The sequence below is a fragment of the Lipotes vexillifer genome, unplaced genomic scaffold (genome assembly GCF_000442215.2).
Source record: "Lipotes vexillifer unplaced genomic scaffold, Lipotes_vexillifer_v1.1 scaffold8, whole genome shotgun sequence".
NCBI classification, from domain to species: Eukaryota; Metazoa; Chordata; class Mammalia; order Artiodactyla; family Lipotidae; genus Lipotes; species Lipotes vexillifer.
This window is the reverse complement of record NW_006781519.1, coordinates 5,081,096-5,107,029: the sequence shown is the minus strand read 5'-3', so window position 1 is coordinate 5,107,029 and position 25,934 is coordinate 5,081,096.

The following is a 25,934-nucleotide window of genomic DNA, read 5'->3' as shown; positions in this document are numbered from 1 at the left end:
CACTGAAGAAAGCAAAGAGGAAGTTAAAAAATATGTACAAAAAATTGACAATGGATACACTGCAAGCCAAAACCTATGGGATGCAGCATAAGCAGTTCTAAGAGGGAAATTTATAGCAATATAATCCTACCTTAAGAAACAGGAAATATCTCAAATAAATAACCTAACCTTGCACATAAAGCAACTACAGAAAGAAGTACAAAAAAAAATACGCTCAAAATTAGCAGAAGGAAAGAAATCATAAAGATCACATCAGAAATAAATGAAGGAAATGATAGCAAAGATCAATAAAACTAAAAGCTGGTTCTTTGAGAAGATAAACAAAATTGATAAACCACTAGCCAGACTCATCAAGAACAAAGGGGAGAATGCTCAAACCAAGAGAATTAGAAATGAAAAAGGAGAAGTAACAACTAACACTGCAGAAATACAAAAGATTATGAGAGATTACTACAAGAAACTATATGCCAATAAAATGGACAACCTGGAAGAAATGGACAGATTCTCCAGAAAACACAACCATCTAAGACTGAACCAGGAAGAAACAGAAAATATGAACAGACCAATCACAAGCACTGAAATTGAAACTGTGATTAAAAGTCTTCGAACAAACAAAAGCCCAGGATCAGATGGCTTCACAGGTGAATTTTATAAATCATTTAGAGAAGAGATAACACATATCCTTCTCAAACTCTTCCAAATATAGCAGAGGGAGGAATACTCCCAAACTCATTCTATGAAGCCATTATCACCCTGACACGAAAACCAGACAAAGATGTCAGAAAAAAAGAAAACTACAGTACAATATCACTGAAGAACTTAGATGCAAAAATCCTCAACAAAATACTAGCAAACAGAATCCAACAGCACTTTAAAAGGATCATACACCATGATCAAGTGGGTTTTTTTCCAGAATTGCAAGGTTTCTTCAATATACGGAAATCAATCAATGTGATAAACCATATTAACAAATTGAAGGAGAAAAAACATATGATCATCTCAATAGATGCAGAGAAAGCTTTTGATAAAATTCAATGCCCATTTATGATAAAAACCCTGCAGAAGGCAGAAATAAAGGGAACGATCCTCAACAGAATAAAGGTCATATATGACAAACCCACAGCCAACATCGTCTTCAATGGTGAAAAATTGAAAGCATTTCCACTGAGAAAAGGAACAAGACAAAGTTGCCCACTCTCAGCATCCTTATTCAACATAGTTTTGGATTCTTTAGGTACAACAATCAGAGAAGAAAAGGAAACAAAATGAGTCCAAATTGGAAAAGAAGAAGTAAAGCTGTCACTGTTTGCAGATGACATGATATTCTACATAGAGAATCCTAAAGATGCTACCAGAAAACTAGTAGAGCTTACCAATGATTTTGGTAAAGTAGCAGGATACAACATTAATGCACAGAAATCTCTGCCATTCCTATACACTGAGGATGAAAATTATGAAAGTGGAATAAAGAAAACACTCCCATTTACCACTGCAACAAAAAGAATAAAATATCTAGGAATAAACGTATCTAAGGAAACCAAAGACCTGCATGCAAAAAATTATAAGACACTGATGAAAGAAATTAAAGATGATACAAATAGATGGAGAGATATATCATGTTCTTGGATTTGAAGAATCAGCAATGTGAAAATGACTCTACTACCCAAAGCAATCTACAGATTCAATGCAATCTCTATCAAACTACCACTGGCATCTTTAACAGAACTAGAACAAAAAAATTCTCAATTTGTGTGGAAACACAAAAGACCCCTAATAGCCAAAGCAATCCTGAGAATGAAAAACGGAGCTGGAGGAATCAGACTCCCTGAGTTCAGACTATATTAGAAAGCTACAGTAGTCAACACATTATGGTACTGGCACAAAAGCAGAACGATAGATCAATGGAACAGGGTAGGTATCCCAGAGATAAACCCACGCACATATGGTCACCTTATCTTTGATAAAGGAGGCAGGAATGTACAATGGAGAAAGGACAGCCTCTTCAATAAATGGTGCTGGGAAAACTGGACAGGTACATGTAAATGTATGAGATTAGATCACTCCCTAACACTATACACAAAAATAAGCTCAAAATGAATTAAAGACCTTAATGTAAGGCCAGAAACTATCAAACTCTTAGAGGAAAACATAGGCAGAACACTCTATGACATAAATCACAGAAAGATCCTTTTTGACCCACCTCCTAGACAAATGGAAATAAAAACAAAAATAAACAAATGGTTACCTAATGAAACTTAAAAGCTTTTGCACAGCAAAGGAAACAATAAACAAGACCAAAAGACAACCCTCAGAAGGGGTGAAAATATTTTCAAATGAAGCAACTGACAAAGGTTTAATCTCCAAAATTTATAAGCAGCTCATGTAGCTCAATAACAAAAAAACGAACAACCCAATCCAAAAATGGACAGAAGACCTAAATAGACATTTCTCCAAAGAAGATATACAGTCTGCCAACAAGCACATGAAAGAATGCTCAAGATAATTAATGATTAGAGAAATGCAAATCAAAACTACAATGATATATCATCTCACACCAGTGAGAATGGCCATCATCAAAAAATCTAGAAACAATAAATGCTGGAGAGGGTGTGGAGAAAAGGGAACACTCTTGCACTGCTGGTGGGAATGTGAATTGGTACAGACACTACGGAGAACAGTATGGAGGTTTCTTAAAAAACTACAAACAGAACTACCATATGACCTAGCAATCCCACTGCTGGGCATATACCCTGAGAAAACCATAATTTAAAAATAGTCATGTACCAAAATGTTCATTTCAGCTCTATTTACAATAGCCAGAAGATGGAAACAACCTATGTGTCCATCATCAGATGAATAGATAAAGAAAATGTGGCACATATGTAAAATGGAATATTACTCAGCCATAAAATGAAACGAAATTGAGCTATTTGTACTGAGGTGAATGGACCTAGAGTCTGCCATACAGAATGAAGTAAGTCAGAAAGAGAAAGACAAATACCGTATGCTAACAAATATATATGGAATTTAATTTAAAAAAGTCATAAAGAACCTAGGGTTAAGACAGGTATAAAGACACTGACCTCCTAGAGAATGGAGTTGAGGATATGGGGATTGGGAATGGTAAGTTGTGACAAAGCAAGAGAGAGGCTTGGACATATATACACTACCAAATGTAAGGTAGATCGCTAGTGGGAACTGCCATATAGCACAGGGAGATCAGCTCGGTGCTTTGTGACTGCCTGGAGTGGTGGGATAGCGAGGGTGGGAGGGCGGGAGACACAAGAGGGAAGAGATATGGGAGCATATGTATATGTGTAACTGATTCACTTTTTTATAAAGCAGAAACTAACACACACACCATTGTAAAGCAATTATACTCCAATAAAGATGTAAAAAAAACCACAAAAAACATAGCAGTCAATGATGGCCTAGATATGATACCAAGAGCATGAGAAACCAAGGAACTAATAGATAAATTAGACTTCAAAGTTAAAAACTTTGGAGCTTCAAGGGACTCTCTTTCAAGAATCTGAAAAGACAACAAACATAGTTAGAGATGATATTTGCAAATCATATGTCTGATAAGAGACTAGTATCTATAATATATAAAAGAACTCAATTTAATAATAAAGACAGTATTCTAATTTTAAAAGTTGACAGAGTATCTGAAAAGACATTTCTCCAAAGAAGATATACAAATTGATATAATTACATGAATAAAAAATGTCCAGCATTACTATTTACTATGGAAATTCAAATTAAACACCACACTAAGATACCACTTCCCACTCATGAGGATGGTAATAATAGAAAAGGCACATAAGAACAAGTATTGGCAAGAACTTCAAGAAATTGACATTGTTTATGGGAATATAAAATGATGCAGTCACTTTTAAAAACAGTTTGGCAGTTCTTCCAAAAGTTAAACATACAGTTACAATATGATACAGAAATTCTATTTCTAGATATATATCAAAGAGAACTGACAATATATATTCATAGAAGCAAATGGTATAAAATGTTCATAGCATCATTATACATAATAGTCATGAAGTGGAAACAGCTCAAATTTCCTCCAAATCATTAATGTATAAATATATGTGGTATATCCATACAATGGAATATTATTTAACTTTAAAAAGGAATGAAATACTGATACCTACTGCAGCATGGATAAACCTTGGAAGCACTATACTAAGTGACATAAATGACACAAAAGGCCCCATGTTATATGATTCTATTTATATAAAAGTCCATAATAGGCAAATCCATAGAGACATAATTCAGTTTAGTGATTATTTATATTTGGAGAAGATAGAAGAGTTACAACATAGTAGCCAAAGGGTATGAAGTTTCTCTTGTGGAGTGAAGAACATGTTCTAAATTTCATTATGTTGGTGGTTGTACAACTCTGTGAATATACTAAAAAAACATTGAATTGTACACTTTGAGTGAGTTAATTGCAAGGCATGTGAAATATATCTCAATAAAGCTGTTACAAAAAATGAGATAAGGGAAATAAATAAAATGCAGAAAAAAGTTGATAACTTGAGATATAAGTGAAGCTTAAAAATCTAACAAAAACCATGAAAAACTATACGTAAATTTGTTTGAATTATAAAGCAAATAGATATATTCCTAAAAAAAGAATACTAACGTCTTTAAAGAAATCAAAATGTTCAAGAAACACTCTCACCCCCCTCAAAAATACCTCTACACACAAATGGTTTTAAAAGTGAATTATAACAACTTTTCAAGGAAAAAAATAATAATCCTTACTTATGGAAAATTTTCCAGAAAAACATTTTAAATGTTGAAAAGCTTCCCAACTCATCTTATGAAAGTAGCATGAACTTGATATCAAAATTATATAAGATAGTACAAAACATTACAAGTCAATTTCACTAAAATTATAGATTTAAAATTTATAAATTAAAAAAATGGTTAACTGAGCAACACAGGTGGAATTAGAGTTTATCATACTAAGTGAAGTAAATGAGACAGAGAAAGACAAATCACTTACATGTGGAAGCTAAATAAAAAATGGTAGAAATGAACTTATCTACAAAACAGAAATAGAAACAGACATAGAAACTAAACTTTTGATTACCAAAAGGGAAGCAGGGTTAGGGATAAATTAGGAGTTTGGGATTAGCAGATATAAACTACTATATATAATATAAATAACAAAGTCCTACTTTATAGCACATGGAACTATTTTCAATACCTTATAATAAACTATACTGGAAAAGAAAAAAAATGGTTAACTGAACTTAGTGTATTAACAAAAAAGTAAATCATTTCTACATTTCTAAGTAGTCATTATCCCAGTAATGTAATATTTTATCATCTGATAATTTACTTATGCAATTAATCATACCATGTAAGAAAGGAGAAGATTCACACTTTGTGAGATGAATGAGTTTTTATACATACATTGGAGCTTTTAATATATAAGGGAAAACAGTCCCATTCTGAGTGAGTTTGTATCAATTCAGGATATAAGCACACATTAAATAATTCTTTTTTTTTTTTTTCCGGCTGCACCACATAGCTTGTGCAAGCTTAGCTCCCTGACCAGGGATTGAACCCACACTCCCTGCAGTGGAAGGACAAAGTCTTAACTAGTGAACAACCAGAAAGTCCCCCAATAATCCATTTCTATAATGTGTGCCGTAATTTTGAGGAGTGGTGTATCTTAAAATTTAGAAGAAATTGTCACGGAAGTAAGTTTTCAAAAAATGTGGAAGAAGCCCTTTGAAGGGGAAGGGATATTTGATTTTTTGAAAACATAAATGTAATGGAATCGATGTGTATTTGAAGTACAAAGATAAAATCATTGTCCCCTGATACATGTGCAAGGTAGGTTATTTTTAGTTACAGTGATAAAATATTAAATTATAGGGATCAAAATTAAAGTGAGAGTCTCTTATAATAAGTGCCCCAGACAATTCATTGAGCATTCTATGTATTATATTTAGATTTTTTATTCTCTTTTATCTTAATTTCAAAGCACTTATAAATGCAATACTTTAAGGAAGAGCTTATTACTTTTTGATTGAAGAGATACACTTTCTGCATACCATCTATGCTTATTTCCCTAGCTTTGTCTAGAAAAGTTCAGAGAAGCTCTGGGAAAGACTGTACAGTCTGTAAAATGTTAAGAACTTGTTTTTGGTAAGTGATATCTAAATGTTCCATAAGATACAGTCAAAAATCTAGATTTTCTTATGGAGAAAAAGAAATCACAAAATCCAGTATGTCTGCAGATGGGCAACATGGATTTGAAATGCTTCTGGAATAACAGAAATTCACATTATAGATTTGTCCTTCTGTAACATTGTTAAATCTTTGTTACCTGGCTGGAATTTTTATGCAATTATTTGGTTGAGAGGTGAATAAAAGTTATTCTCTGCAATTAGGTCACTATAGTAAACTTAATGTGGAGGAATTTTTAATTTTTTCAATTTCATAGAAATTTAAAATAATTATTTTTTTCAATTTCAAATGAAAGCTTAATTATTGTTAAAAAATATTAAAAAATATAAACCTTCAAGTTTTAGGTATAAATGCCTATAGGAAAAATAGTGTGTCTTAAGTAAAGTTTGATCCTTTCATTAGAATCATTTGTCCATAAACATAAATGTGAAGTTTTAAAGTATATGGCTCTTTTCTTTAAGTATCAATTTAATATGATAGATGGCTCTTGAAACTAGAGAGATAATATTCCTGGTAACCTAGCTTTGAAACATAGTCCACACTCATTTATTTGTGTGGTGTTCCTGTAAATTGTAGTGACCAAAATCATTGGGTTAGTTTTGCAAAAAGGGCAGATAAGCCCACAGAGTGGCCAGTTCCAAAAGGCTGCAGAGAGTCACCTCCACAGTAATAGTACATCATTCTGTTCTACAAAGCAAGCTAAAAGACTTATTAGTTTGAATGATTTGAAAAGAACAGAAATATATTGAGAGCCCTGAGTCCAGAAACTCTGTGGCATCCCGTGAAAAGACTGGCATATGTTTATGATGAATAATAATTATTTACCATATTGTGGGTCTGTAAGTTCCAGTCAAGTGCTTAGTGTTTCTGATGGGAACAAAAAAATCATCATAGTTCTAGCATTAAATATGTAAGATATATTATCTAAGTCTCCTGGGGTCCCAAAGCTAAAAGATGCTCCCACAATCCATTTGTTCTTTAACATCATCCTGGAGGCTCCACTCCCTGGGGTGGGTGGGGGCAGAAATGCAGAGATTTTATTGTAAATATAACCTAACCATGAAATATAGAATAGTCCTTCAAGGTATTACAGAATATCAGCATGCATAGAACATTTCTTTGGGTTTTGTAAGTCATTAAAATCCAGCCTGGTCACCTTTAAGGCGAATTAAATATGTTCAACTTGTCTTAGGCAACATAATGATGTATAGGTGTCCCCTCTGATTTTTAGTTTGTATCAGTCCCTTGTCAGTTTCAAACACTGCAAAATTCTTCTACTAATGTCTCATCTGTTTGTTAATTTTATCCATAATGTACTTTGTAGAACTGAGAACTTTATATAATTATTTTTTTCCTTTATTTTCCTTTTCTTTTTCTTTATCACAGATTGTTTTTTAAAGTTTTGCTTAAAAACTCCTTGATATTCAAAGATAGCATCCTAATTCAAGTAACTTTACAGCTTTATCCTTCATATTTAGGTTATTAATCCTATGTGGAATATATTGTTTGCATGTAGGGTTAAATTGAGACCTGGATTTATTTTTGTCTATATAGGGAATCAGTTATCTCAGTATCATCTATTATATGATCTCTCCTTTCCATTGAAATTAATGACTAAGTTTTGGACAACTGGCTTCTTTACAACATTGTTATCTCATCCAAGGTCATGGAAAGTATTTCCATTTATTCAGATGATTTTTTTATATCCACCATTAGCTTTTAAAGTTTTCTCCATAAAGATTACATATATATATATATATATATATATATATATAATTTCTAGATTCTTCATAGTTGTTTTTGCCAATGTAAATGGCATATTTCTATTTTGTTATTGATTGGGAAGTAAAATGCTGTAAGTTAATCTTATATCTATCAATTTTCTAAATACTCTTATAGGTTTCAATGGGGTGTGCTGATTTTATTGTTCTTTTTAAGTAGATGAGCATATCCACAAACAATGACAATTTTGTCTCCATTTCAATTCTTACATTTTTAAACATTTTTGCTTATATTACTAAATACTTTATAAAAAATCCTAGTACCACTACTATAGTGAGACATATGTAAATAAAGGAGTCTTAAGACAGATACAGCATACAAAAGCAAATGTTTTTATAATAGGTAAATGAAAACAAAAAGAGGAATTGAGCAATCAACAGAGATGGCACTTTGACTATGTATGTTTATTGGTGGCATATTAGTTGAATAAGGAATTGTGATTTATCAAACATACGTATATATATATATATATATATATATATATATATATATATATATATATATATTTGGTCATTCAGATAACCAATATATTTCTCATATTTATTTGGTCTCCATCCATAGTTCCTGGCTCACAGCTCCCAAAGCCCTTGAATTTTCTGATCCATAAAGGCATTGGGAGCATATTTTGTTACAATATTTGGTATCTTGTCCTCGGTTCCTGAAAAAGTGCTTAAGGGACATTAAGGTGAATGGTGTTACTCATAACAAGCCCTTTCCTTCACAATTGGGCTTATGTTAATGAAGGTGACTTTTAGAGGTTTGGAACTTTGAGTCCCATCCTCTGGTTTTCCAGGGAGGGCAGAGAGGATTGAGTTTAAATCAATCATCGTTGGCCAGTGGTTTAGTCAATTATGACTATGTAATGAAGTTTCCATAAAAACCCAGAAGGACAGTTTTTGGTCCTTTTTTCGGAGAGCTTCCACATGGGGAGACCAGAATACTTTTGCATGCCATCATGCCAGGCCCCAAGCTCATGAGGACAGAAGCTCCTTTGTTCAGGAACTTGCCCTATGTATCTCCATCTAGCTGGTTAGTATCCTTTAATAATATTTTATAATAAATTGGTAATATAATGAACAAACAGATTTTCCTGAGTTCTCTGAGCCACTCTAGCAAATTAATTGAACCTGAGTTGGGGGGCAGGCAAACCTCTGGTTTATAGCCAGTTGATCAGAAGTACAGGTAAAACCTGGACTTGCACATTGGAATCCTGAGTTTGAAGGAGTCATAGAAACCTCCATTTGTAACCGGTTAGTTAGAGGTACAGGTAACAATCTGCGCTTGCAAAAGGCATCTGAAATAGAGGGTGGTCTTGTGGGACTGAGCCCTTTACCTGTGGAATCTGTCCCTTTCTCCTGGTAGATAGTGTCAGAGCTGAATTGAATTATCAGACATCTTGCTGGCATCCAAGAATTGCTTGTTGGTGTGGGGAAGCCTCCACACACATTTTTGGAATTGGGTCCAGGGACCCTGAGTATTTAACAAAGTTTGAGATCACATATTGTGCAAATACTTGGGTGAAATTCTGGAAGGAAAAGCCTATAGACTCTTTTGGCTGCTTTATAAACTATTTGTTTCCTTTATCAAAGAAAGTATAACACTTCAATTTTCTTTAAAATATTCTTGTATGAATTAGTATTTAAAGATCACAGTGAACACATTAAGGTAACTACTAATCATTTCACCAATAGCAAGAAGCTTAACAACTCATTCCGTTATTATTTCCCCTCTCATTCAAATTTTAATTAAATGCCACTTCCATGTAAAAGTTTGATATAAAGCAAGAGAATTTACATAATTCAGGGTAAGAGAGGTAGATTTCTGAATATTTAGCATAAAAGCCTTGAGATAAAATGAAGTATCCCAATAGGTGAATGTGAAAAGAACAGAAAGCCAAAGACTGATCCTGTGGGCATCAGAAATATAAGATTGGATTTTCTTCTCCCCAATAAGAATTTCTCTTCTAGTCTCTTCATATCAATATATGTCAGTCAGTGGTTCTATTATTCTCCCATTTTCTCAAGCCAAAAGCTCAGGAGTCATCCTTGATCATTTTATTGTCCTCACCACTTCACTACATATAATCTGTCAGCAATACCTGTCAACATTATCTCCAAGACATATCCCAAATTAATTACTTTCCCTTTGTCACCAGTGCATTTAAGAAATCATCATCTCTCCCCTAGACTACTGCAATATCCTAACTATTCTATTTCTTCTCTTGAATGCTGTTAACAACCTATATTCCATACAGCAGGCAGAGTGATCCTTTTATAATGTAAATCAGATCATAGTATATCATATAATTCCCTTGCTTATAAACCTTTGATGACTTTTATTATATTTATAAGAAAAGTCACACACCTTACTATAGTCTACAGAGCCATGGTCTGTATGCTACCTCCCTCTCTGATATAATTTCCTACTTTTATCCTTACCCACTTTAATCAGCTATACTGGCCTTTCAATTCCTACTGTGACCCAAGCTATTTTCACCTTGGCATTGTAATTATGTGTGCTTGGCACATTCTCACACAATCATATATGGGAATTGCTGGCTCCTTTGAATCAACTCAAGTCTCTACTAAAGTATCACCTCCTGACATTGTCCTTATTTGACAACTAAACCTAAAGGAAGCTACCCTCCCTGCCAATGCCTGTGATCTCTCCCATACTTACAGTCACTCTTGTCTATATCACTCAGATTTATTATCTTTATAACACTTGTAATAAGTAAAAATTACCCTATTTTATTTTGTTTGTCACTACCCCCATATGAAACTAGAGATCTACTCATATTTCCAGTTGTATCCCCAGATGTTTACCTAGCTTTACATAGAATAGGGTCTAGAGCTCAATAAACATTTGTTTAATGAATGACTGTAGGCAACAGAGCAACAAGAAAGAAAAAAAAAAACTTTTGGCAAGGAAGCAGGAGGAAAACAAGGTAATGTGTTATTGTACCTAAGGGTGAGGAAGAATTTCAGGTATAGGATAATCAATTATGTCAAGTAACACAGGGAGTTTGAAAAGGATCTGAGTAAATGTCATTGGGTTTGACTAGAAAAAGGGCATTGGTGATCTTGAAGAAAGCAATTTATGTGGAATGGTATGGCGAAATCAGATTTTCAGAGAGTTAATGAGGACACAAAGAGTGAGGAAATATAGAGTGCAGGCAGAGACCATTTATTCAAGGTTTAGTTGTCAAAAAAATTAAAGATAATGGACATTTTTGGAAAGAATAGGATCAAGAAAAGGTAGTCACTCTCTTCAGGTAGACTTTAAGAAAACCAGAAATATATCTAACATAAGCCTCATCTAACTACAATGAAATTGAATTTTCCTACATCATAATTAGATTAGTAGATGAGTCACTACTGGAAAACAAGATCACCACTGACACTGAGGAAATTACCTGTATTTGGAAAACTGACCAGCTGTTCAGCAGCAGAGCACTAAGGTATGTGGGCTATTTTCTTTTTCTTTACTATTGGGGAAATTTTACCAACACATCCTAATGCCTATAGATGGTAAGTGCTCAATAAATACTAATGAATATTAAAGCAAAGCAATGATGGTGAAAAATACAGTGAATATCTGTTTAGAAAAAGGTATAGGCATATTTAACTCTACAGTCAGTCAGTATCTATGTTAGTTTAGTTTGAGGTGATATATAATACAATGCTGTGGAAGAATATTTACTGATATTGAGAAAGTTATGGGGAAATATTGAAAAAAAAATGAAGATTCTTCAAAACAGCAAATCTCAATCCTCATCCCTTGTTCCCAGAAAAGGAAGATCTAATTATTGTCTCATGAAAAATAAAGGTCTCTTACAGCAATCCTCTTTGCATTTATAGTATTCAACAATTCCTACAAGGAGGAAACAGTTCATATAAATTATTTTCACCAATTGTTTTCTAAGACATTACATTAGGAACATTTTTGAGGAGAGCTGATGAAAGGTAAGCACTCAGACAACCCTTCCTGTTAATAAAATATGTTTCTGAGTTAGAAGCAATAACAATAAAATTTTAAAGTAAATCAAATAAAGTTTTAAGGCAATGTCATAGTCCATTCGGGATGCTATAACAAAATACCACAGACTGAGTAGCTTATAAACAACATAAATTTATTTCTCACAGTTCTGGAGGCTGGAATTCTGATATCAGAGTGCTAGCATGTTTGGGTGAGGGACCTTTCTAATCACAGACTTCTCACCATATCCTAGTATGGTGAAAGTTGGAAGGGATCTCTTTTATAAGAACATTAATCCCATTCATGAAGGCTCCACCCTCATGACCAAAGCACCTCCCAAAGGCCCTACTTCATCTTTGGGTTTAGGATTTCAACATGAATTTAGGGTGGACATATTCAGACCATAGCAGGCAGTCTTATGGTTATACTTAAAACAGAAGTCTGGCTCAAGAAGTCTGTGCTTCTTGCTGTCAACTAGGCTTATTAAACACTGAACATCTCACTATATTTCACAAAATATTGGTCACTTTTTTCATTTAGAGATAGAAAAAGATGACTAAACAGCATAGGGGATAAGCTGAAGGTCACAGGGTAGGACCAGCAAGAGATTACAGTTTCTAATCCAATATACTTATTCCTATTTTTGTCCATAATCCTTTTCTGCATTATAGATGCTAGACATCAAATAAACATTCAAATTGTACTGGGTATAAATGATTAATTTTATACAAGAACCATTCTTGGTCAATGGTATTTAAATGATTTTGCTTGGATAACCTCTAAAAGAATTGTGAAAAAAAAAAAAAAAAAAAAGCCTGCATCACCTGTACTTTTAGTTTGACATGTGAAAATTTTATCATAATCTTAAATACTTGAAGAGGATGTAATTTTGGTGTATTATAAATATTCACATTTGCAAATAAAAATATTATATCACACTTTTAAAAGTACTATTAGAATCCAAATAGATGGCAATTTGATAATCTCTACCATCCATTAAAAAAAAAATTTAAAAGTTCTTTTATAAAAGTCAGAAATCTTTTCCATTCTTAAGGTCTTCTTTCCAATCCATCTTCTTCATAGATTCTTATACTGACAGTCATATAAGGGTTACTATCATACTTCTCAGGAAAAAAAAAAATATGTATTTTGTCATTTTTAAATGTTATTTTTATTTTTTAAATCTATATGGCTCAAAGTACTAACATTTCTTCTGGTTTTATTTACCATTACAATTATTCATGGGACATTACTCAAAACAAATAAATGTAATATAAAGTTTTGTATATGATTACTAAATATAAAAAATATAATTTTATTGGAAATGTGTCTCTTGAGATGAATATGCACAATTATTTCATGTGCTTATAAACAGAGTTCATCATTATATTTTATTTTTTACAGACATAAAGCATGAAAAAACTTTACATAAAATAGTAGATAGGAATGGAAAGAGCTATGCTATAGAAATGTCACTCAATTATTTGATATTCTTCTGACTTATTTGATAAGAATAGCAGTGTTCTATCATCTATGAAACTCAATTAGGTCCCCCTTCGTTTTTTTAAAGCAACCCAGATACCATTGTTTAGAATTGTTCCTTATTTTGTTGCATTAGGGGTTCTCCCTTCCCAATCCATAAGTAATAAGCCACATTAATTGTGAGGATGGGTAGAAAATATTCCCTTTTTTTTAATATAAAATAGGACTAAATACTGTTAAGAAAGAAGATCTAGGAAAGGAAAAAAAGATCTTACAATGGTTTTAATAAAACACATAGAAGTTGAGGAAAGGGAAACTGATTCTCTTAAAATTGTATATTCTCTGGTAATCTATGTGCATCCTCACATTCAAGTCTGCTGTTCCAAGCATCTCTACATTCCACCACCAGGATATGTAGAGATCTCTGGATCTCCTATACATTCTATATAAGCTATGGGGCTCAGAGCCCTATCTCAGGACCACCTATCAAGACACTACATCTTCACTTGCTGATATTTGTCATGTTTCATGAGGCAGAAAGGCAAAGAATCTGTTTGGATGGTCTCTTATTTTCAATCAGTTTGTGTACAGATTTATCAGTGTTTCAATTATCTTGCTTGCTTCCCACTTTTTGTCCCACTTGGAAAGTGTTCATATGACCACAGAGTTATTGTGTTCCCCAGGTGAAGACCTCTGTTCTTTGTAACAATGTTTATAACTTGCTTGGAGTTTCAAGTGAAATGCAGCAGGTAGCACTGTTTGGTTTATTCCTCTGATCCTGCACTTGGTAATTATAAAAATCTGAAAAATACTACATTCATTATTAATAATCACTTCTGTTCTCCAAATGAAGGGGCATATTTTTAACATATGCAGTTGCATTTGCATTATGAGAATTAACGATTCTCATCAATACACCTATGTAAATCTGGGTTTTCAATAATGACTCTGATGAAAATAAAGTTTGAGAGCAAATTATAATGAAACTTTACTTTCTGTTATTTCACTATTGACTATAATCTTCAAACTAATATTTTTGTATCAAGAAAGCAATGTAGGGGTGCTGAGAAGATGGCAGAAGAGTAAGACACAGAGATCAACTTCCTCCCCACACATACACCAGAAATACATCTACACGTGGAACAACTCCTACAGAACACCTACTGAATGCTGGCAGAAGACCTCAGACCTCCCAAAAGGCAAGAACCTCCCCATGTACCTGGGTAGGGCAAAAGAAAAAAAAGAAAAAACAGAAACAAAAGAATAAGGATGGCACCTGCACCAGTGGGAGGCAGCTGTGAAGGAGGAAAGGTTTCCACAACTAGGAAGCCCCTTCATGGGTGAAGACTTTGGAAGGTGGAGGGGGGAGCTTCAGAGCTGTGGAGGAGAGCACAGCAACAGGGGTGTGGAGGGCAAAGTGGGGAGATACCCGCACAGAGGATTGGTGCCGACCAGCACTCACCAGCCTGAGAGGTTTGTCTGCTCACCCGCCAGGGTGGGCGGGGCTGCAAGCTGAGGCTCGGGCTTCAGTCAGAGCACAGAGAAAGGACTGGGGTTGGTGGCTTGAATACAGTCTGAAAGGACTAGTGCACCACGGCTAGCCGGGAGGAAGTCCAGGAAAAGTCTGAACCTGCCAAAGAGGTAAGAGACTTTTTCTTCCCTCTTTGTTTCCTGGTGCGCAAGGAGAGGGGTTTAAGAGTGCTGCTTAAAGGAATCCCAGAGACGGGCGCGAGTTGCGGCTAAAAGCGCGGACCCCAGAGACGGGCGCGAACCACAGCTAAAAGCGCAAACCCCAGAGACGGGCGGGAGATGCTAAGGTTGCTGCTGCCGCCACCAAGGGGCCTGTGTGCGAGCACAGGTCACTATCCACACCCCTCTTCCAGGGAGACTGTGCAGCCTGCCACTGCCAGGTTCCCGGGATCCAGGGACAACTTCCCCAGAATGCATGGCGGGCCTCAGGCAGAGGCAAGGTCACGCCGGCCTCTGCCACCCCAGGCTTGCCCCGCACTCCATGCCCCTCCCTCCCCACGGCCTGAGTGTGCCAGAGACCCCGAATCAGCGGCTCCTTAAACCTCGTCCTGTCTGAGCAAAAAACAGATGCCCTCCAGTGACCTACATGCAGAGGCGGGGCCAAATTGAAAGCTGAGTGCCTGTGACCTGTGAGAACAAAGAAGAGAAAGGGAAATCTCTCCCAACAGCCTCAGAAGCAGCAGATTAAAGCTCCACAATCAACTTGATGTACCCTGCATCTGTGGAATACATGAAGAGACAGCGAATCATCCCAAATTGAGGAGGTGGACTTCGAGAGCAATATCTATGACATTTTTCCCCTTTTCCTCTTTTTGTGAATGTGTATGTGTATGCTCTGTGTGAGATCTTGTCTGTGTAGCTTTGCTTCCACCATTTGGCCTAGGGTTATATCCGTCCATTGTTTTTTTTTTTAATTTGTTTTCTTAATAATTAATTTTAATTTTAATAACTTTATTATACTTTACCTTCTTTCTTTCTTTCTTTCTTTCTTTCTTTCTTGCTTTCTTTCTTTCTTTCTTTCTCTCTTTCCTTCCTCCCCTCCTTTGGACAACGAATCATCCCAAATTGAGGAGGTGGACTTTGAAAGCAAGATTTATGATTTTTTCCCCTTTACCTCTTTTTGTGAGGGTGTATGTGTATGCTTCTGTGTAAGATTTTTTCTGTATAACGTTGCTTCCACCATTTGGCCTAAGGTTATATCTGTCCCTTTTTTTTTTCTAAATAATTAATTTTTAATTCAATAATTTATTATACTTTATTTTATTTTACTGTATCTTCTTTCTTTCTGTCTTTTTTCCTTCCTTCCCTCCTTCCTTCCTTCCATCCTGCCTCCCTCCCTCTCTCCCACCCTCCCTCCATACTTTCTTTCTTTCTTGCCTTCTTTCATTCTTTTCTTCTTTCTTTTTCTTTCTTTCTTCCTTCCTTCCTTCCTTCCTTTCTTTCTTTCTTCCTACTTCTAATTCTCTCTAATTTTGCTCCATTTTATTCTGAGCCATGTGGATGAAAGGCTCTTGGTGTTCCAGCCAGGAGTCAGGGCTCTGCCTCTGAGGGGGGAGAGCCAAATTCAGGACACTGGTCAACACAAGACCTCCCAGCTCCACATAATACCAAATGGCAAAAATCTCCCACAAACCTCCATCTTAACACCAGCACCCAGCTAAACTCAACGACCAGCAAGCTACAGTGCTGGACAACCTATGCCAAACAACTAGCAAAACAGGAACACAACCCCAACCATTAGCAGAGAGGCTGCCTAAAATCATAATAAGTCCACAGACACCCCAAAACACACCACCAGACGTGAACATGCCCACTAGAGAGAAAAGATACAGCCTCATCCACAACAACACAGGCACTAGTCCCCTCCACCAGGAAGCCTACATAACCCACTGAACAAAACTTAGCCACTGGAGACAGACATCGAAAACAACGGGAACTACAAACCTGCAGCCTGCAAAAAGAAGACCCCAAACACAGTAAGATAAGCAAAATGAGAAGACAGAAAACACACAGCAATGAAAGAGCAAGATAAAAATGCACCAGACCTAACAAATGAAGAGGAAATAGGCAGTCTACCTGAAAAAGAGTTCATAATAATGATAGTGAAGATGATACAAAATCTTGGAAATAGAATGGACAAAATGCAAGAAACAATTAACAAAGACCTAGAAGAAATAAAGATGAAACAAGCAACAATGAACAACACAATAAATGAAATTAAAAATACTCTAGATGGGATCAATAGCAGAATAACTGAGGCAGAAAAAAAGATAAGTGACCTGGAAGATAAAATAATGGAAATAACCAATGCAGAGCAGAAAAAAGAAAAAAGAATGAAAATAACTGAGGACAGTCTCAGAGGCCTCTGGGACAACATTAAATGCACCAACATTCGAATTGTAGGGGTTCCAGAAGAAGAAGAGAAAAAGAAAGGGACTGAGAAAATATGTGAAGAGATTATAGTTGAAAACTTCCCTAAAGTGGGAAAGAAAATAATTAATCAGGTCTAGGAAGCACAGAGAGTCCCATACAGGATAAACCCAAGGTGAAATATGCCAAAACAATTATTAATCAAACTGCCAAAAATTAAATACAAAGAAAGCATATTAAACACAGCAAGGAAACAACAAAAAATAACACACAAGGGAATCGCCAAAAGGTTAACAGCTGATCTCTCAGGAGAAACTCTGCAGGCCAGAAGGGAGTGGCAGAACATATTTAAAGTGATGAAGAAAATAATCAAACTGCTAAAAATTAAATACAAAGAAAGCATATTAAACACAGCAAGGAAACAACAAAAAATAACACACAAGGGAATCGCCAAAAGGTTAACAGCTGATCTCTCAGGAGAAACTCTGCAGGCCAGAAGGGAGTGGCAGAACATATTTAAAGTGATGAAAAAAACCTACAATAAATATTACAACCCAGCAAGGATCTCATTCAGATACGACAGACAAATTAAAACCTTTACAGAGAAGCAAAAGCTATGAGAATTCAGCACCACCAAATCAGCTTCACAAAAAATGCTAAAGGATCTTTTCTACGCAGGAAGCACAAGAGAAGGAAAACAACTATAGTAACAAACACAAAACAATTAAGAAAATGGTAATAGGAACACACATATCAATAATTACCTTAAATGTAAATGGATTAACTGCTCCAACCAAAAGACACAGACTGGCAGAATGGACACAAAAACAAGACCCATATATATGCTGTCTAGAACAGACCCACTTCAGACCTAGGGACACATACAGAGTGAAAGTGAGGGGATGCAAAGAGATATTCCATGCAAATGAAAATCAAAAGAAAGCTGGTATAGCAATTCTCATATCAGACAAAATAAACTTTAAAATAAAGATGATTACAAGAGACAAAGAAACACACTACATAATGATCAAGGGAATAATCCAAGAAGAAGATATAACAATTTTAAATATTTATACACCCAACATAGGAGCATGTCAATACATAAGGCAAATGCTAACAGCCATAAAAGGGGAAATCGACAGTAACAAAATCACAATAGGGAACTTTAACACCCTATTTTCACCAATGGACAGATCATCCAAAATGAAAATAAATAAGGAAACACAAGCTTTAAATGATACATTAAACAAGATGGAATTAATAGATATTTATAGGACATTCCATCCAAAAACAACAGAATATATTTTCTTCTCAAGTGCTCATGGAACATTCTCCAGGACAGATTATATCTTGGGTCACAAATCAAGCCTCGGTAAATTTAAGAAAATTGAAATCACATCAAGTATCTTTTCCAACCACAACACTATGAGACTAGATATCAATTACACGAAAAATTTGAGAAAAATAAAAACACCTGAGGCTAAACAATACACTACTAAATAACCAAGAGATCACTGAAGAATTCAAAGAGGGAATCAAAAAATACATAGAAACCAACGACAATGAAATCACGAGGACCCAAAACTATGGGATGCAGCAAAAACAGTATTAATAGGGAAATTTATAGCAATACAATCCTACCTCAAGAAACAAGAAACATCTCAAATAAACAACCTAATCTTACACCTAAAGGAATTAGAGAAAGCAGAACAAAAAACCCCCAAAGTTAGCAGAAGGAATGAAATCATAAAGATCAGATCAGAAATAAATGAAGGAAATGATAGCTAGGATCAATAAAACTAAAAGCTGGTTCATTGAGAAGATAAACAAAATTGATAAACCACTAGCCAGACTCATCAAGAAAAAAAGGGCGAAGATTCAAATCAGTAGAATAAGAAATGAAAAAAGAGAAGTAACAACTGACACTGCAGAAATACAAAGGATCATGAAGGATTACTACAAGCAACTACATGCCAATAAAATGGACAACCTGGAAGAAATGGACAAATTCTCAGAATGCACAACCTTCTGAGACTGAACCAGGAAGAAACAGAAAATATGAACAGGGCAATCACAAGCACTGAAATTGAAACTGTGATTAAAAATCTTCCAACAAACAAAAGCCCAGGACCAGATGGCTTCACAGGCGAATTCTATCAAACATTTAGAGAAGAGCTAACACCTTTCCTTCTCAAACTCTTCCAAAATGTAGCAGAGGGAGGAACACTCCCAAAATCATTCTATGAGGCCACCATGACCTTATACCAAAACCAGACAATGATGTCACAAAGAAAGAAAACTACAGGCCAATATCACTGATGAACATAGATGCAAAAATCCTCAACAAAATAAGGATAAAAACCCACCAGACCTAACAAATGAAGAGGAAATAGGCAGTCTACCTGAAAAAGAGTTCAGAATAATGATAGTAAAGATGATCCAAAATCTTGGAAATAGAATGGACAAAATGCAAGAAGCAGTTAACAAGGACCTAGAAGAAATAAAGATGAAACAGACAATGATGAACAACACAATAAATGAAATGAAAAATACTCTAGATGGGATCAATAGCAGAATAAATGAGGCAGAAGAACGGATAAGTGACCTGGAAGATAAAATAGTGGAAATAACTACTGCAGAGCAGAATAAAGAAAAAAGAATGAAAAGAACTGAGGACAGTCTCAGAGACCTCTGGGACAACATTAAACGCACCAACATTCGAATTATAGGGGTTCCAGAAGAAGAAGAGAAAAAGAAAGGGACTGAGAAAATATTTGAAGAGATTATAGTTGAAAACTTCCCTAATATGGGAAAGGAAATCGTTAATCAAGTCCAGGAAGCACAGAGAGTCCCATACAGGATAAATTCAAGGAGAAATACGCCAAGACACATATTAATCAAACTGTCAAAAACTAAATACAAAGAAAGCATATTAAAAGCAGCAAGGGAAAAACAACAAATAACACACAAGGGAATCCCCATAAGGTTAACAGCTGATCTCTCAGCAGAAACTCTACAAGCCAGAAGGGAGTGGCAGGACATACTGAAAGTGATGAAGGAGAAAAACCTGCAACCAAGATTACTCTACCCAGCAAGGATCTCATTCAGATTTGATGGAGAAATTAAAACCTTTACAGACAAGCAAAAGCTGAGAGAGTTCAGCACCACCAAACCAGCTTTACAACAAATGCTAAAGGAACTGCTCTAGACAAAAACACAAGAGAAGGAAAAGTCCTATAATAACGAACCCAAAACAATTTAGAAAATGGGAATAGGAACATACATATCGATAATTACCTTAAATGTAAATGGACTAAATGCTCCCACCAAAAGACACAGATTGGCTGAATGGATACAAAAACAAGACCCATATATATGCTGTCTACAAGAGACCCACCACTTCAGACCTAGAGACACATACAGACTGAAAGTAGGGGGATGGAAAAAGATATTCCATGCCAATGGAAACCAAAAGAAAGCTGGAGTAACAATTCTCACATCAGACAAAATACACTTTAAAATAAAAACTATTAGAAGAGACAAAGAAGGACACTACATAATGGTCAAGGGATTGATCCAAGAAGATAAAACAATTGTAAATATTTATGAACCCAACATAGGAGCACAACAATACATAAGGAAAAAACCAACAGCCTTCAAAGGGGAAATCGACAGTAACACATTCATAGTAGGGGACTTCAACACCCCACTTTCACCAATGGACAGATCATCCAAAATGAAAATAAATAAGGAAACACAAGCTTTAAATGATACATTAAACAAGATGGACTTAAATGATATTTATATGACACTCCATCCAAAAACAACAGAATACACATTTGTCTCAAGTGCTCATGGGACATTCTCCAGGATAGATCATATCTTGGGTCACAAATCAAGCCTTGGTAAACTTAAAAAAATTGAAATTGTATCAAGTATCTTTTCCAACCACAAAGCCATGAGAATAGATATCAATTAAAGGAAAATATATGTAAGAAATACAAAAACATGGAGGTTAAATAATACACTACTTAATAACCAAGTGATCACTGAAAAAATCAAAAAGGAAATAAAAATATACCCAAAAACAAATGACAATGGAGACACAACGACCCAAAACCTACGGGATGCAGCAAAAGCAGTTCTAAGAGGGAAGTTTACAGGAATACATGCCCACCTTAAGAGGCAGGAAACATCTCAAATAAACAACCTAACCTGCACCTCAAGCAATTAGAGTAAGAAGAACAAAAAAACCCCGAAGTTAGCAGAAGGAAAGAAATCATAAAAATCAGATCAGAAATAAATGAAAAAGAAATGAAGGAAACAATAGCAAAGATCAATAAAACTAATAGGTGGGTCTTTGAGAAGATAAACAAAATAGATAAACCATTAGCCAGATTCATCAAGAAAAAATGGGAGAACACTCAAATCAATAGAATTAGAAATGAAAAAGGAGAAGTAACAACTGACACTGCAGAAATAAAAAAGATCATGAGAGATTACTATAAACAATTCTATGCCAATAAAATGGACAACCTGGGAGAAATGGACAAATTCTTAGAAATGCACAGCCTGCCAAGACTGAATCAGGAAGAAATAGAAAATATGAACAGACCAATCACAAGCACTGAAATTGAAACTGTGATTAGAAATCTTCCAACGAACAAAAACCCAGGACCAGATGGCTTCACAGGCGAATTCTATCAAATATTTAGAGAAGAGCTAACACCTATTCTTCTCAAACTCTTCCAAAATATAGCAGAGGGGGGAAGACTCCCAAATTCCTTCCACGAGGCCACCATCACCTTGATTCCAAAACCAGACAAGGATGTCACAAAGAAAGAAAACTACAGGCCAATATCACTGATGAGCACAGATGCAAAAATACTCAACAAAATACTAGCAAACTGAATCCAATAGCACATTAAAAGGATCATACAACATGATCAAGTGGGGTTTATTCCAGGAATGCAAGGATTCTTCAATATATGCAAATCTATCAATATGATAAACCATATTAACAAATTGAAGGAGAAAAACCATATGATCATCTCAACAGATGCAGAGAAAGCTTTTGACAAAATTCAACACTCATTTATGATAAAAACCGTGCAGAATGTAGGCATAGTGGGAAATTTCCTCAACATAATAAAGGCCATATATGACAAGCCCACAGCCAATATCATCCTCAATGATGAAAAACTGAAAGCATTTCCACTAAGATCAGGAAGAGGACAAGGTTGCCCACTCTCACCACTCTTATTCAACATAGTTTCAGGAGTTTTAGCCACAGCAATCAGAGAAGAAAAGGAACTAGAAGGAATCCAAATCAGAAAAGAAGTAAACCTGTCACTGTTTGCAGATGACATGATACTATACACAGAGAATCCTAAAGATGCTACCAGAAAACTACTAGAGCTAATCAATGAATTTGGTAAAGTAGCAGGATACGAAATTAATGCACAGAAATCTCTGGCATTCCTACATACTAATGATGAAAAATCTGAAAGTGAAATCAAGAAAACACTCCCATTTACTATTGCAACAAAAAGAATAAAATATCTAGGAATAAACCTACCTAAGGAGACAAAAGACCTATATGCAGAAAATTATAAGACACTTATGAAAGAAATTAAAGATGATACAAATAGATGGAGAGATATACCATGTTCTTGGATTGGAAGAATCAACATTGTGAAAATGACTCTACTACCCAAAGCAATCTATAGATTCAGTGCATTCCCTATCAAACTACCACTGGCATTTTTCACAGAACTCGAACAAAAAATTTCACAATTTGCATGGAAACACAAAAGACCATGAATAGCCAAAGCAATCTTGAGAACGAAAAATGGAGCTGGAGGAATCAGGCTCCCTGACTTCAGACTATATGACAAAGCTACAGTAATCAAGACAGTATGGTATTGGAACAAAAACAGAAAGATAGATCAATGGAACAGGATAGAAATCCCAGAGGTAAACCCACACACATATGGACACCTTATCTTTGATAAAGGAGGCAGGAATATACAGTGGATAATGGACAGCCTCTTCAATAAGTGGTGTGGGGAAACGTGGTCAGGTACATGTAAAAGTATGAGATTAGATCACTCCTTAACACCATACACAAAAATAAGCTCAAAATGGATTAAAGACCTAAATGTAAAGCCAGAAAGTATCAAACTCTTAGAGGAAAACATAGGCAGAACACTCTATGACATAAATCACAGAAAGATCCTTTTTGACCCACCTCCTAGAGAAATGGAAATAAAAACAAAAATAATCAAATGGGACCTAATGCAAATTCAAAGCTTTTACACAACAAAGGAAACCATAAACCAGACCAAAAGACCACCCTCAGAATGGGAGAAAATATTTGCAAATGAAGCAACTGACAAAGGATTAATCTCCAAAATTTACAAGCAGCTCATGCAGCTCAATACAAAAAAGCAAACAACCCAATCCAAAAAGGGGCTGAAGACCTAAACAGACATTTCTCCAAAGAAGATATACAGACTACCAACAAACACATGAAAGAATGCTCAACATCATTAATCATTAGAGAAATGCAAATCAAAACTACAATGAGATATCATTTCACACCAGTCATAATGGTCATCATCAAAAAATCTAGAAACAGTAAATGCTGGGGAGGGTGTGGAGAAAAGGGAAACACTGTTGCACTCTTGGTGGGAATGTAAATTGATACAGCCACTGTGGAGAACAGTATGGAGGTTCCTTAAAAAACTACAAATAGAACTACCATATGACCCAGCAATCCCACTACTGGGCATATACCCTGAGAAAACCATAATTCAAAAAGAGACATGTACCAAAATATTCATTGCAGCTCTATTTACAATAGCCCAGAGATGGAAACAACCTAAGTGTCCATCATCGGATGAATGGATAAAGAAGATGTGGCACATGTATACAATGGAATATTACTCAGCTATAAAGAAAAACAAATTTGAGTTATTTGTAATGAGGTGGATAGACATAGAGTCTGTCATACAGAGTGAAGTAATTCAGAAAGAGAAAGACAAATACCGTGTGCTAACACATATGTATGGAATTAAAAAGAAAGACACAGACCTACTGGAGAACGGACTTGAGGATATGGGGAGGGGGAAGGGTGAGTTGTGACAGGGCGAGAGAGAGGCATGGAGATATAGACACTAACAAATGTAAGGTAGATAGCTAGTGGGAAGCAGGCTCATGGCACAGGTATATCGGCTCGGTGCTTTGTGACAACCTGGAGGGGTGGCATAGGACGGGTGGGAGTGAACGAGATGCAAGAGGGAAGGTATATGGGAACATATGTATATGTATAACTGATTCGCTTGGTTTTAAAGCAGAAAGTAACACACCATTGTAAAGCAAGAATACCCCAATAAAGATATTAAAAAAACCCAAAAACACATATCTATTATCTTACTGCTCTGGAGGCAGAGGTCTGAAATGGATCTCATGAAGCTAAAATCAAGGTGCCCACAGAGATGCATTTCTTCTGAAGGCTGTAAGGGAGAAACCATTTCTTGTATTTTTCTAATTTCTAGAGGCCTGCATTACCTGGCTTGTAGCTGTATCACTCCACCCTCTTTGTCACATCTTCTGATTCTCCTTCCTGTTCTTTCCCTTAGCAGCACTGTTTTTATTACATTTTACCCACCCAGATGATCCAGAATGATCTCCCCATCTGAACATTCTTAGTTTAAATGCACCTGCAAAATTCCATTTGCTATGTAAAATGCCATATTCACAAGTTCTAAAAGTTGGGACATGGACATCTATGGAGGCCATTTTTCTGCCTACCATATTGAATTTGATAATCTCTCTACAATCATTTAAAAATATTTAATCAATTCTATGTAGCAAATAGTACACGAGCGGCTGTGGCTAAAATGATGAACAAAATATGCATAGTCTCTTCTCTCATAGCATATAGAAGCTGGTAGAAGAGGAAGGCATTAGTCAAATTATCATTCAAATATACAATTATTCTGTGTAATTATAGCAATAAACTGATTATCAAGATCAAGAAACTGAATTTAAACTACCAAAAGCTATAGCAGTTCATGAGAGGGAGATCAAATATAGCCTATAGTATCAAAGAAGGCTTTCCTAAGCAACTGAGAATAAAAACAAAAGTAAAATGAAAAGTGCCTAGTATTTCATTTGTGAGGTCTATTAGATGGTTGAGAAAGCTTATTAGGTTTTCTTGAGAAGCACATTAACAGTTAAGAACATAGGAGTTACCCAGATTTCACTGAATTGAATAAAATGGCAGGTGAAAAAATTCAGGTTAAGATATGCTGACAACTCTTCCAAGAAGTTTGGCTAAGAAGAGGGAGAGGGGAAAAAAACTAGAAGAGAATGTGAATTTGAAGGAGAAATAAAAAGAATATAAATATGTATGAGAAAGTAAAAATAGCAAGGTTGAGGTTAAAGATATAGTATTAGGAAGGAATAACTGATTAACAAAAGACCCCAAACCAGCTGGGAAGACATGGAACCCAGAGCCCAGATGGAGGAACAAACCTTAGAAGAATCACGCTGTTCACTGTATC